Source organism: Scyliorhinus torazame, chromosome 3 (assembly GCF_047496885.1).
Source record: "Scyliorhinus torazame isolate Kashiwa2021f chromosome 3, sScyTor2.1, whole genome shotgun sequence".
Lineage (NCBI taxonomy): Eukaryota > Metazoa > Chordata > Chondrichthyes > Carcharhiniformes > Scyliorhinidae > Scyliorhinus > Scyliorhinus torazame.
This window is the reverse complement of record NC_092709.1, coordinates 146,348,783-146,362,869: the sequence shown is the minus strand read 5'-3', so window position 1 is coordinate 146,362,869 and position 14,087 is coordinate 146,348,783.

Sequence of the window (14,087 nt, the reverse complement as noted above, 5' to 3'; positions counted from 1 at the left end):
ACAGCAAACATCCCCCCCCCCCCCAACAAGAAACCCTCAATTTGAGTCCAACTTTTCAGTCTGTATAAAGCTCCATGCCTCCTCAGGCGTTTCAAAATAGTGGCGCCGGTCCTGGAATGTGACCCACATTCGCGCTGGCTGCAGCATACCGAACTTCACCCCTTTCCGATGGAGCACCGCCTTCGCCCGATTAAAGCCAGCTCTCTTCTTGGCCACCTCTGCACTCCAGTCCTGGTAGATTCGGATCTCCGTGTTCTCCCACCTGCTTCTCCGCTCTTTCTTGGCCCATCTCAAGACACACTCTCTGTCCATAAAGCGGTGAAACCTCACCACTACAGCCCTTGGCGGCTCGTTGGCCTTGGGCCTCCTTGCCTGGCCCCGATGAGCCCCATCTAGCTCCAGGAGCCTCGGGAAGGCTCCCGCGCCCATCAGCAAATTGAGCATCGTGCCTATATATGCCCCGGCATCGGGCCCCTCCACTCCTTCAGGCAGACCCAGAATCCGAAGATTCTTCCTCCTCGACCTATTCTCCAGGTCCTCAAATCTTTCCGCCCACCTCTTGTGCAGCGCCTCGTGTGCCTCCATCTTCACCGCCAGGCCCAAGATCTCATCCTCGTTCTCCGAGGCTTTTTGCCGCACCTCTCGGATCGCCACCCCTTGGGCCTTCTGGGTCTCCACTAGCTTCTCAATTGCCGCCTTCATTGGCGCCAGCGTTTCGGTTTTCAGCTCTTCAAAGCAGCGTTGCAGAAACTCCTGCTGCTCCTGCGACCACTGCACCCATGCTGCTTGGTCTCCACCCGCCGCCATCTTGCTTTTTCTCCCTCTCATTTTTCGCTGCTCCAAGATCCCTTTTTCCACTCCTGGTCCAATCCATATACTGTCGGGGGGACCTTGCTGTCACCTTTGTGGTGTTGGGTGCTCTGGTGCACAGATGAGCCAACACAGTTGTATGTGGCACAACTCTATTTTATTATAACTCTTATAATACAGTTCGTTCTGGATACTCTGCACGTGCTGTCTCCCTGAGTGTGTTTGGTAACAAATGTGTCCTGGTTCTCCTCTGCAGCTAATACTGACCACCGGGGGTCGTGTCTGTGCTTTTATATCTTTCTGTCATTGGTTGTGGTGTTGTGTGTTCTGATTTGTCTGTTGGTGTGTCTATCATGATGTGTGTGTTTGAATATCATGACATCCCCCCTTTTTACAAAGATATGTGCCTACGTGGTTATAAATATAATTGTGTCGTGAGTGCATCGAAGAGTGTGTGTGTGTGTTATGTACAGCGTGTGTATATGACGTAACTATTTACATGGGGCGATGTCGGGTGCATCACACTAACAAGGTTGTACCATAACAAAACTTGGATGCGAGAGAAAAAAAAAAAACTTGAACATTGGTCTGGTCAGACGATATCTGGAACAATAAACAACAACAGGTTATAATACAGAAGTGTTTGACTTTTTGAACGTATGAACAGCGTTATAAGTCCAGTCTAATGGGTGACCGCCTCAAGAATGGGCTGGTCCTCAAGCCGGTTCAGCTGTGGAGATTTGGGGTCACACTGGTTCACCTTGGACTGTTGGAGGTGATGCTGTTGGCGAAGTCTCTACTTTACCATTTGTTGTACTTCGTGCAGTGCTTGGTTTTTTTCATTCGTGCAAATATAACATTCAACATCTTTGTTAGTGGTGCCTTGGCTGTGGTTTGGTTCTGGTGGCGATGGAAGGGGCATGATCCGTGGCATCTCCACGAAGTCATCCTTGGGAACCAGTGGAGGATCCGGCGTGTGCGTACGGTTCAGTTGCGAGCGTGGAAGGCGGCGCAAAGCTCGCTGATTGCGCCTACGCACCAATCCATCCGCCCTGCATGCCAGGAACAAGGTGGAGTCTTTTTCTTTTTATGTTTGTGGTGGACGGCATCTTGTAGCCGATGGGTCGTTGCCATCGAAGTAGCACCATCACTAATATCATGCAAGGCGATGACCGTGCCAGATGTGGAAGTTGGCCGAGACCGTGTACGCTGGTTCCGGCCACCTGCTGTGCCGGAAGGGCGACTCCGCAGAGAAACGTCGAAGCATGTCGCCTTGGAGAGAGAATTGTAGCTCGCATCAACGTCTGGCGATGGCGCGAATTGGTGTGTCCATCTTGGACCGCCGGTGCTGGTTGCCACTGCCGACCCAGTGGGACTGCCACGCGATCCATTCCCTGTCGCCGTGGCATCCGCCGTCACCCTGAGCGTGCCATCACCGAGGCCGCGACACCGCCCGTCCGGAGCAAGGTCTGGCGTGCGCGAATCAGAGTCGGCGCTTGGCTGCTCCCCATCTGGAGTCCGGTCTGCCTTCCGTCGATGCCCCCCGTCCGGAGTCCCAACAGGTTCACTGGAGGCAGCCGAGATTCCCTGAAGCTGCACTTCTGGAGTCGGAACATGCAGGAATGCACCAACCAGTGGAGAGGGTCGAGCCATCGAGGGTGGAAGCGGTGCGCTGCCACCGCAGTCGTCAGTGGTCCCACCGTGATCGTCGAGTGCCTCGGTACGCACTAGGCGAGGTCTGTCACCTTGCACCTTTTGCATGGGAAGTGGGATGCTGTCGTCACTCGTCTCACATCCCGTGGATAGATCCTCATTAGCAGCTTGCTGTTCACTACGGTTGGGTAAATTGTCAGAGTTTTCATCTGGTGGTGCACACCATGTCGGTGGACTGTCATTGTCTTGCCGTTGTCCTTCATTTGGGCTTTTCTTCTTTGGAATTTTAAATCTTCCCCCAGACATTGCAGAACCTTGTTTATTACCCCCAAATTCTCCCATAGGTATGGTCTCGAATATAGGATCCAATGTTTCTATCGACATTGTACTATTTTCCAAAGAACATTCCGTTTCACTTTTCTTCTCAGGTGCCTCATATGTATCTTTGTCTAATGTACATGCCTTCATGGTCTCTGGGTCTGATTTTGCTGGGACTGGCATGGTCACAGTCTCTCTTTTACTGTTCTCAATTGCCCACATTATACTCCCCATACATAACTGCTTAATCACTGGGGTTAGTGTGGTACAATGGATAATCGGGTCGACCTTATCTGCATCTTCACCATTAGTGGAAAGCACACTTGGTTCACTTGAAACTGCTGTGGGTTTTAAATTCGTTATCTGGCTACTCGATGTCGGTGTCCTCAGGATTCTTGCTCCAATGTTCTGCTCAATAATCAGTGGAGCGTGTATAGGTTCAATGCAATTAATGTTCCCCTCAAGGTTTGAAGAGTCATTACTGACTAACTGCTGGTCTCCGAAGTTGGGATTTTGCGGTGTTGTGTTGAAGGGAGACATTTGTCCCTGCTGTAGATATGATTCAGGTTGTGTTATTTCCATTACCTGAGGATCAATGTCTTGTCCATTTTTTTGATCCGTACTAAAACACTGGCAATTCTCAGTCTGCTCCTTGCAAGTTAAACATTCAATTAATTTCGTTAGCAAATCCTCAGCATCCTTCTGTGGCCGTGCAGCATTATTAATCTCTGTTCGGCTATAATGATCCTGAAGGTCAGCGCATAAACCTTTTTTCTTCGGGCTTGGACGAGGCGATTCCTTTGGCTTGTCTTCAGTTGGGCTTGAACAGTCTTCAGCGCTGTGCCCTTCATTGTAGCATGAGAGACCGTCATGTTCATGCTGCTGTGTAGTGGAGCATGGTAGGCTGTTATAGCCTTCTTGCTGTTCACGTGAGCATGGCAGACTTGCATCGTCTGCCGCTGGTTGGTCAGGAGAGGTTGCTAGACCCTCATGGTCTTGTTCCTGCAAGGACTGCGCTCTGGAGTCTTGCGTTCCTTCCATCGTGGAGTCCGTCCACGAGCTCTCTGTGGAGGCTTGTGACACTGGAGTCACTTCTTGTTCGTGCAAGGACTGCGCTCTGGAGTCTTGCGTTGCTTCTATCGTGGAGGCTGTCCACGAGCTCTCTGTGGAGGCTTGTGACACTGGAGTCACTTCTTGTTCGTGCAAGGACTGCGCTCTGGAGTCTTGCGTTGCTTCTATCGTGGAGGCTGTCCACGAGCTCTCTGTGGAGGCTTGTGACACTGGAGTCACTTCTTGTCCGTGCAAGGACTGCGCTCTGGAGTCTTGCATTTCTGCAATTGTGGAGTCTGTCCACGAGCTTGCTGTGGAAGCTTGTGACACTGGAGTCACTTCTGGTTCATGCGAGGACTGCACTCTGGAGTCTTGCATGTCTTCTTTCATAGAGTCGGGAACGTGGACCACGCTCTGTGTGGCAGCAGGGCACTCTCCGTGTGCTTGCACCGCTCCCTGTCTGTTAATGTCAGGCTGCAGCATCATCCGGTACTGATAAGTTGGAACGTCATATCTGCTGGATTGAAGATCCTCAAATCCGAAAAATGAATCCGCATCTGCGTCGGATTCAATGTGGGGGCCGCCAATGTGCAACACGAAAGGTTCGTCCGAGTCATAGTCATATAGGACCACGGAGCTATCATTGAGCTCGCGAGGTCCGGAAACACTGTAAAGATCGTCATCGAAGTATTCAAGGTCGGAATCATCGGCTTGTGCGTAGGTAACTGCTTGTCGGAGGGTTCTTCGGAGGTCAAATTCATCTCCTGGGTCAATTTGCGGCACTGTGCTGTCATTCCAGGTGAGGGAAGGTTGTTTTACAGCTTTAACAGATTTTTGTTTTTTTGATTTGGGACGTTTCCCTTTTAAATTGGATTTGGGACGTTTCCCCTTTAAATTGGTGCAGTCTGGGGCCTCTGACATCCTGACGCTCGGTATGTAGCACGTAGGAAGCGACTGCGCATGCTCAGATCGCTGTTCCTTTACCGATGGCCGTTTTCTTGACTGCGCGTGCGCAGCATCTCGCGCATGCGCAAACGATACTTCCGGTTCTGCGCACTGCTCGCGCAACTGTGCTAGCGTGATACCTTTAGCAAGATGGCCGCCGACCTCGACCCAGCCTTCTCTCAGGCCCGGGATTTTGGCTTCTGGGAATTCGGGCTCCGGGATCCCAGCCACGAGGTGAGTACTGCAGCTTTTCTTACCTTTATTTGCCGATTGGATTGCGTTTTCTTCACAGTACTTGGAGAATTTGTCCAGGACTGCCTGGTAATCGTACCTTTGCTGCCTCCTGAAGAACCTGAACCTTGTGAATATTTCTCTTGCCCTTGCACCGGCGATGGTGAGGAGAAATTCAATTTTTTCGCTATCATCCAGGTCTTGGAGTTCAGCTGCCACCAGGAACAATTCGAACATTTGCCGGAATCGCCGCCAGTTTTCGCGGAGATCGCCGTAGCACTGGAGCGCCTGCGGAACCGGGAGCTCTATCATTTTGCCTGGGCACTGCTGGTTGTCTGTGTACACTGAGGTATGCCGGCAGGTATCGATCCACTCCTGTACCATGTGGTGTTGGGTGCTCTGGTGCACAGATGAGCCAACACAGTTGTATGTGGCACAACTCTATTTTATTATAACTCTTATAATACAGTTCGTTCTGGATACTCTGCACGTGCTGTCTCCCTGAGTGTGTTTGGTAACAAATGTGTCCTGGTTCTCCTCTGCAGCTAATACTGACCACCGGGGGTCGTGTCTGTGCTTTTATATCTTTCTGTCATTGGTTGTGGTGTTGTGTGTTCTGATTTGTCTGTTGGTGTGTCTATCATGATGTGTGTGTTTGAATATCATGACAACCTTCCCACACTGGAAGCCGTCGAACAGGTGCCGTTGGGGCCGCTCTAGAGAGCCCAAAAGTCCGTTCCCGGCGGGAGCTGCCGAACGTGCGACCTATCCAGGCATGGCCGCAACCGGAAGTCGTTTAATGGGCAATTAACATGCAAATCCAGTGCAATCTTAAAAATGACAAGGAAGACTTCCGGTGGCGGCTATGAGGGAGTCAGTAGCATACTTGGTGGCTCCCACTCTGGCCGGGCTTTTGGACCTTTTTCCCTGACTTTTTCGTGGCTTTGAGTCCTGATTTGGAAAGTGCGGACGTTTAAGCATTGGATCCACACAGTGGTGCATGGAACGGAGAACCGCAAGGGACCGTAAGGGAAGAAATAGAAAGATAAACAAGGGCTGGGTAGAAGTGGCTGCTGAAGCTAACATGGCCGAGGTTCGGACCCCTGCTGCGACGGCCCAGCCATCGATGGAGGAGCTGATGCAGGTCATCCAAGAGGGCTTCGCCAGACAGAAACGAGATTGTCTCGACCCAATAAAGGAGTTGATCGATCGGATGGAACGCAGGCTGGATGCCCAGGATCGGACGATCCAGAAGTTGGAGAAAGCACTGGCGGACCAGGAAGAGCACCAAACGGTGATGGAGCTGGAGGTGGGGGATGCTGAAGGATCAGCAGAAAAGGCTGTTAGAAAAGGTGGAAGAGCTGGAGAACAGCACGCGCCGGCAGAATTTGAGAATTGTCGGTCTCCCTGACGGGGCTGAGGGGGCTGATGCGGGCGCTTTTGTGGTAAATATGTTCCAGAAGCTTCTGGGGGAGGAGGCTTTACCACAACGGTTGGAGGTAGACAGGGAGCACAGGGCGATGGCGAGGAAGTCAGGGCCGTGGGACCTCCCCAAGGGCGATGGTGGTTCGGTTCCACAGATTTCTGGATAAAGAGTGTGTCCTCCAGTGGGCCAAACGTACCAGGAGCTGCAAGTGAGACAATAGCATATTGCGTATCTATCAGGACCTGAGCGTGGAGGTGGCCAGAAGGAGGGCAGGCTTCAGGCAAGTGAAGGAGATCCTGGTTAAGAGGAAAGTGAAATTCGGGCTCCTCTACCCGGCACGCCTCTGGGTCACTCATGAGGACCAGCACCATTACTTCGAGTCGCCCGAAGAGGCGATGGACTTTGCCAAGAAGAAGGGTCGGGCGCAGAACTGAGAACTTGTTGGATTTAAGCGGCGGTATCTTTCTCTTTTCTTGAACGATGTATATATGGTTTGATTGTTGCCTTTTTTCTGTCTTTGAAGTTTGGGTGAAGATGGGGGAGTAACCAGCCTCCCCGAACCAGCCTCCCCGAACAGGCGCCGGAATGTGGCGACGAGGGGCTTTTCACAGTAACTTCATTGAAGCCTACTCGTGACAATAAGCGATTTTCATTTCATTTCAAAATATATTCGGTTTTTGTTGGGTTTTTCGGTGTTTTGATGGGGATGGTTGGGGGGGGGCTTTCTTTATTTTGTATTACTTTAAATTGTATTACTGAGGGGTTTTCTTGTGGGGGTCTCTGTCTGTCTTGGGCTGTTTCCTATGGTAATTAGGAGATTGTTCGGTTTTGGTTTGATGAGGGAAGTGGTTTCGATGGGCGAGGGGGGAAGGGAGTAGGGAACAAAAGGTGGGAGATTTTGTGGCGCCAGAGGCGAGGGCCAGCAGGCTACCTGGGTGAGCTAGTCCACGGAAGCATAGTGGGGCGTGTATATTGGATCAATACAGGCAGGGGTTGGGCTATAGGGTGATGTTGCTGGGGGGGGGGCGCGGTGCCCCCAACCAGGCTGATCACCTGGAACGTTAGAGGGCTGAATGGGCCGGTCAAGATGGCCCGTGTGTTCGCGCACCTGAGGGTTCTGAAGGCGGACGTGGTGATGTTGCAGGAGACACACCTGAGAGTGGCGGATCAAGTTAGGCTGAGGAAGGGTTGGGTCAGCCAGGTCTTCTGTTCGGGGCTGGATACTAAGACGAGAGGGGTGGCGATTTTAATAAATAAGCAGGTGCAATTCCAGGCGGGCAGTATAGTTTCAGACGGGGGGGGCCGTTATGTCATGGTGAGCGGTAAGCTGGAGGGGAGGAATGTGGTATTGGTTAACGTCTATGCGCCGAACTGGGACGATGTTGAATTCATTAAGAGGGTACTGGGGAAGATACCGGATCTGGACTCGCACAAGCTGGTGATGGGAGGGGATTTTAACACGGTTATCGACCCCGGCCTGGACCGGTCGTTCTCGAAAATGGGGAGGCTGCCAGCGATGGCAAAGGAGCTGATAGGGTTCATGGAGCAGATGGGGGGGGGATCGACCCACGGAGGTTTAGGCAGCTGACGGTCAGGGAGTTTTCTTTCTACTCGCATGTACATAAAGTGTATTCCCAGATCGATTTTTTCATTTTGAGTAGGGATGTGCTTGCGGGGGTGGTGGACACGGGGTACTCGGCCATCACTATCTCGGACCATGCCCCACATTGGGTGGAACTGCAGGCCAGTGAGTAGAGCTTCCAGCGGCCGCAGTGGCGATTGGACGTGGGCTTGTTGGCGGACGAGGCGGTGTGCGAGAGAGTAAGGAAATGTATGCTGGACTACCTGCAGGTCAATGACACGGGGAAAGTCTCAGCAGCGGTGGTCTGGGAGGCGTTGAAGGCAGTGGTGAGAGGGGAGTTGATTTCAATCCGAGCTCATAGAGACAGGATGGATAGGGCAGAGACAGACCGACTGATCAAGGAGATCCTACGGGTATATAGGAGGTATGCGGTGACCCTAGGGGCAGAACTGTTAAGGGAGCGCCGGAGGCTGCAGGCTGAGTTTGGGGTACTCCACAGGCAAGGCAGTGGAGCAGCTTAGAAAGGCGTGGGAGATGCTGTATGAATATGTGGAGAAGGCCAGCAGAATGCAGCCACAGCAGTTGAGGAAGAGGGAGGCGACCAGGGGAATTGATAAGGTGGTCGACGGAGATGGGAACCTGGTAGGGGACTCGGCTGGGCTAAACAGGGCGTTCAGGGATTTTTATAGTGGACTTTACCGCTCGGAACCCCCCACGGGGCCCGAGGAGATGAAAGGCTTTCTGGACGGGTTGACTTTCCCAAGGGTGGGCAGCGAGCAGGTGGGCGAGTTGGGGGCTCCAATTAGGGCCAAAGAAATTTCTGAGGGCTTGAAGGCGATGCAGTCGGGTAAAGCTCCGGGGCTGGATGGGTTCCCGGTGGAATTTTACCAGAAATTTTCGGGGATATTAGGGCCGTTGCTAGTTAAGGTTTTTAACGAGGCGAGGGTCAAAGGGGTGCTGCCCCTGACGATGTCACAGGCCACCATTTCGTTAATATTGAAGCGGGACAAGAACCCGGAGCTTTGTGGGTACTACAGGCCGAATTCGCTGCTTAATGTGGACACTAAGTTGCTAGCCAAGTGTCATCGGTTCGCTCCTGGGAGCCTAGATGGGGGATTTTGGGTATGGCAAAGGGCGGGAATTGAGAAGATGGGGGACCTGTTTCTGGAAGGGAGCTTCCCCAGCTTGAGGGCGCTGGAGGAGAAGTTTGGGTTGGCAGCAGGGAATGATATCTGATATCTACAGGTGCGGGACTTTCTGCGCAGGCAGGTCTCATCCTTCCCACTCCTGCCATTAAGAGGGATTCAAGATAGGGTAGTGTCGCGGGGATGGGTGGGGGAGGGGAGCATCTCGGACATCTACAAAGAATTAATGGGGGCGGAGGAGACGCATATAGAAGAGCTGAAGCATAAGTGGGAAGAGGAACTGGGGGGTGAGATGGAAGACGGCCTGTGGACGGAGTTGCTGAGCAGCGTCTACGCGACCGCTACATGCGTAAGGCTCAGCTTGATCCAATTTAAGGTGGTGCACCGGGCGCACATGACAGCGGCCCGGATGAGTAGATTTTTTGGGGGTGGAAGACAAGTGTGTCAGGTGTGCGGGAGGACCAGCGAACCATGTCCACATGGTTCTGGGCATGCCCAAAACTTAGGGTTATTGGCAGGGGTTCGCGGATGTCATGTCCAGGTTATTGAATACAAGGGTGGGAATGAGTCCAGGGGTAGCGATCTTTGGGGTGTTGGAGGACCCGGGTGTTCAGGAGGAGAGAGAGGCAGATGTTCTGGCCTATTCCTCCTTGGTAGCCCGGCGACGGATATTACTGGCTTGGGGGGAGTCTAGGCCTCCTGGTTAACCGACATGGCGAGCTTTCTTGGCCTGGAAAAGATCAAGTTCGCCTTGAGAGGGTCGGTGTCAAGGTTCGCCCGGAGGTGGCAACCATTCATTGACTTCTTTGCGGAGAATTAATCGTCAGCAGGGGGGGTTTAGGGTAGTATAGAATAGGGGGTTAAATAGGCGGGCCTTGGAGGGACGGATGTCGGCGGTTGCTTTTTGATGACTGTTCTTTGTACTCTATTGTTTTTGTACTGTGGTTGTTTGTTATGCCAAAAATACCTCATTAAAAATTGTTTGTTAAAAAAAAATGACAAGGAAGATAAAGACAAGATGCCATGAGTGTAAATAGCAGAGCGCAATAAACCAACCACCAATTTCTAAAGATTCATAACTCTCGTTGTTCCACTTACTCACATGAGCCTGCTAGCCTATTTGCATATTAATAAGCATTGCGTTAATAAACATTATTTTTATACCAAAATCTGCCCACATTTTTTGTAGCGTTTTCGGACAGAATTTAAACAGTGGGCGGGATTCTCCAATCCCACGGCAGAGTGTCCATGCCGTCGTAAACGCCGTTGGTTTTTGAGACGGCGTGAACGGGCCGCTCCCAGGACTAATTCTGTCCCCTATCCCGGCACGAACTGTGCAGTGGCCTCCTTCAATGCGCCGACCCCAACGCAACATGGCGCAGGACTACAGGGGCCGGCACAGTAGGAAAGCAGGCCCCCAGCCAGAGAGGCCGGTCCGCCGATCGGTGGGCCCCCGTCGTGGGGCAGGCCACATTGGAGGCCCCCCCCCCCACCCCCGGGGTCGGACCCCCCCCTCACCCCCTCCATCCCCACAGGCCCGCCACCTGACTCTTCAACGCCGAGGTCCCGCTGGCTCAGAGCAGGTTAGAATGGCGCCGGCGGGACTCATTTTTTTTCTTACGGCCGCTCAGCCCATCCAGGCTGGAAAATCGGCGGGCCAGCCACATAGAGCAGCCCGCGACCGGCGCCGCGCCAACCACACCTGCGCCAATAGCACCAAATTGCGTGCCAGAAAGGGGCGGCGTGGCCCGGTCGCGGGGATTCTCCGGCCCAGGGCTGGGAGAATCCCACCCAGTGTTTTAAGCTCTGATCATGCGGACTGTTTATACTCAACGTTCCAAAACGACTTGTCTCTTTGTGTAAACCACAAATTGTGCAAAGCAAATTGGAATTTACTTTTTTTTAAACTTCTGTGTTTCAAGCAGCTATTGATCACACATCAGTTGAACCTTTTGGGGAAAGATATTTACCGATAAATTATCTCCTACTGTCAATATTTTGTGTCAGTGGAGCACTCCCAGAGCTTTGACTGATAACATGTCAGGAGATGAACAATTATACCATAATTAAAGACATACACCGGACAAGGGGGGAGTTGATACCATTTATTCGATGCAGATTTATTGGACATTAGTCTTCAGGACCACACAAGCATTTTCAGCTGCAGGTGAATCCATCTGACCCTTTGTGTCTGAGCTCAGCATTTGTTAACCTCACACCCAGTGCTTCAAATGGGTAGTCATAGTTATGTAGAAATAAAAACAGTAAATACAGCAAATGTACAGCAGGTCAGTTAGCATTTGAAGGAAATAAGATTGGTTAACATTCTTACTCTGGCCACTCATGCTTACATTAATTAGGGATCCATATGCATCAATTAAATGCATGTGCGTTGCCCTGTGAGGGAAAATGTGCTTATAATTTTCCTGCCCTGGATGATTGACATGGCCTGGCCAAGCTCCTGGGACAGACCTTTTCATTCCCAGGGCCTGTTATTGGGATGGAGAAGGAAGTGAACCAGGGAGAGGAAGTAACAGGACAGGTAGGCACACCTGAGAGCAACAACCAGAAAGGATGTCGCCCAAAGTCTGACAAAATGGATGGGGAGGGAGGAGTGAATGGTGTAATTACTAAAACGAACTTGAGAGTTTATTTTTTTGGGCTGCGCATACAGGACCCCTGCACAGTGGCTCCCAGTCAGAGCAGAATCATCGTCCTACCCGAACCTCAGAGGGGGCAGGGTCAGAATTTTCGCTCTTTGGTTGTCTTTCTCCCTTATGCTGAGTGCCCTAAACAGCAGGATGAATCTGGTGCACTCAAAGATGGATGAGTGGTGTCAGGGGTGGGTGGTAATGCAGTGCCCAAGCCTGCACACCATATCAAAAATGGTAGCAAACACACTAATATCGGACCTCAAAATGGTTTTATTTATGTTGGGGTGGAGGACTGGCTCCCTGTCTCCCCCAGCAGGAGTAGCACACACACACCTTCCCCCCCCCCAACTACCATCACCAGAGTGAGCAGCTTCAAACAGAATTCCCACCTTCCTCAACTAGAGGATGTCGAAGGTGGGCCCTTAATGAGAAGAAAACTCGGTATTTGTGTGTTAAACTTAACACATTCAGCATTATGTACAGTGTAATAGTAATGACTTGTGGGAGATTTCTATTGCCCACTGTAAATTTTGGAACCCTAAACCTGTGCACAAAGAACATCTTTGACAGCAAACAATAGCAAATAGCTCAATCCTTCTCCCATAAAAGCCATCTTATAAAATGAGTACATATCCTTGGAACTTAGTCTTCACCATGCTTACACTTTGCAAGCCATAGATTTAGGGTGTTGTAACCTAGTTACTATCGTACTGGGCTAGCATCCCTGGTGAATTCATATCGCATCATGGTAAATAGTGATATTAAATTCAATTAAAAATAACTTCCATGGAAGCTACTGGATTCAGGCAGGAAGGTGCCGGTTGAGGACACCACCATCTTCCCACTTCTGCCCTGATTAGATCTGGACTGGGAAGGCTCTCGGACGGCCTTCCTGAGCTGTCGCCAGTTGAAGCCTTCAAATGGAGAATTAATGCCCACTGAAGGGCTTCATTCTGACACTGCTGATATTTAACCATCAGAGGGTAAGGGATTCACTAAGTGATTTTGACAAACGAAGCCCTGCCAGGTTGGCTCACGGGATCCCGGGGTGGGAGATTCATCGTTTACAGGTAGTTGTGCTTGATCGAGGGACCCAGCCTCGAGAAGTGGGGAGGACCACTAAAAGTCACCCCTGCCCTTGCTGCCGCTGATTGTCTGGCAACTCACAAGCGGCAAGATTTCCATCCCCGGTGTCTTTGATTCCGGGCAAGCCCTGCCAGTGCCCAGTTAAGTGCCTGGTTGACATTTAATATGGCAGGCCTTCCCAAAAGGAAGTGAGGAGGGGCTCTCATTGGCTCTCCAGCCTGCAGGTGAAACCGTCCTCCGTCACCTGTATTACATTCCACCCCTAATGTGCATGGTGCAGGGTATTGATACTTCGGGACGCCACTGAGTATAGGTGTGGGTTGGCTCTCACTATTGCACAGACAGGCGATTTTCAGTTTTAACCAGATCAGCAAGATGAAGGCAGGTGCTTTACAAAAGAAAGAAGGACAAATCACTCCCCAACATTCAAAAGCAATGTCTTTTTGTAGAGCGGTGTTAGCCAATCACTCACCAGCTCCGTTTGGGTTGAGAGGTGTCAGGAACATAGAACATACAGTGCAGAAGGAGGCCATTCGGCCCATCGGGTCTGCACCGACCCACTTAAGCCCTATCCCCGTAACCCAATAACCCCTCCTAACCTTTTTTGGTCACTAAGGGCAATTTATCATGGCCAATCCACCTAACCTGCACCTCTTTGGACTGTGGGAGGAAACCGGAGCACCCGGAGGAAACCCACACAGACGCGGGGATAACGTGCAGACTCCGCACAGACAGTGAGCCAGCGGGGAATCGAACCCGGGACCCTGGAGCTGTGAAGCCACAGTGCTAATCACTTGTGCTACCCAGCTGCCCATAAATTAAGAGCACCCAATTATTTTTAACAATTACGGGGCAATTTTAGTGTGGCCAATCCACCTATCCTGCACATCTTTTTGGGTTGTGGGTGTGAGACCCACGCAAACACGGGGAGAATGTGCAAACTCCACACGGACAGTGATCCAGGGCCGGGATTCAAACCCGGGACATCAGCGCCGTAGGCAGCAACACTAACCACTGCGCCACCGTGCCGCCCTTGCAGGAAATAGGCATCATTGATTTTAATTCAATCTGAGAACGCGGTACTAATTTCTTTCCGAAAAGCACCCAAATGAGCTGGTTTTGAATTTCAGGAGTACAATTTGAGGATAAAACAATTAATGACTTTAAATTGTTTCATTGCAGGGTCC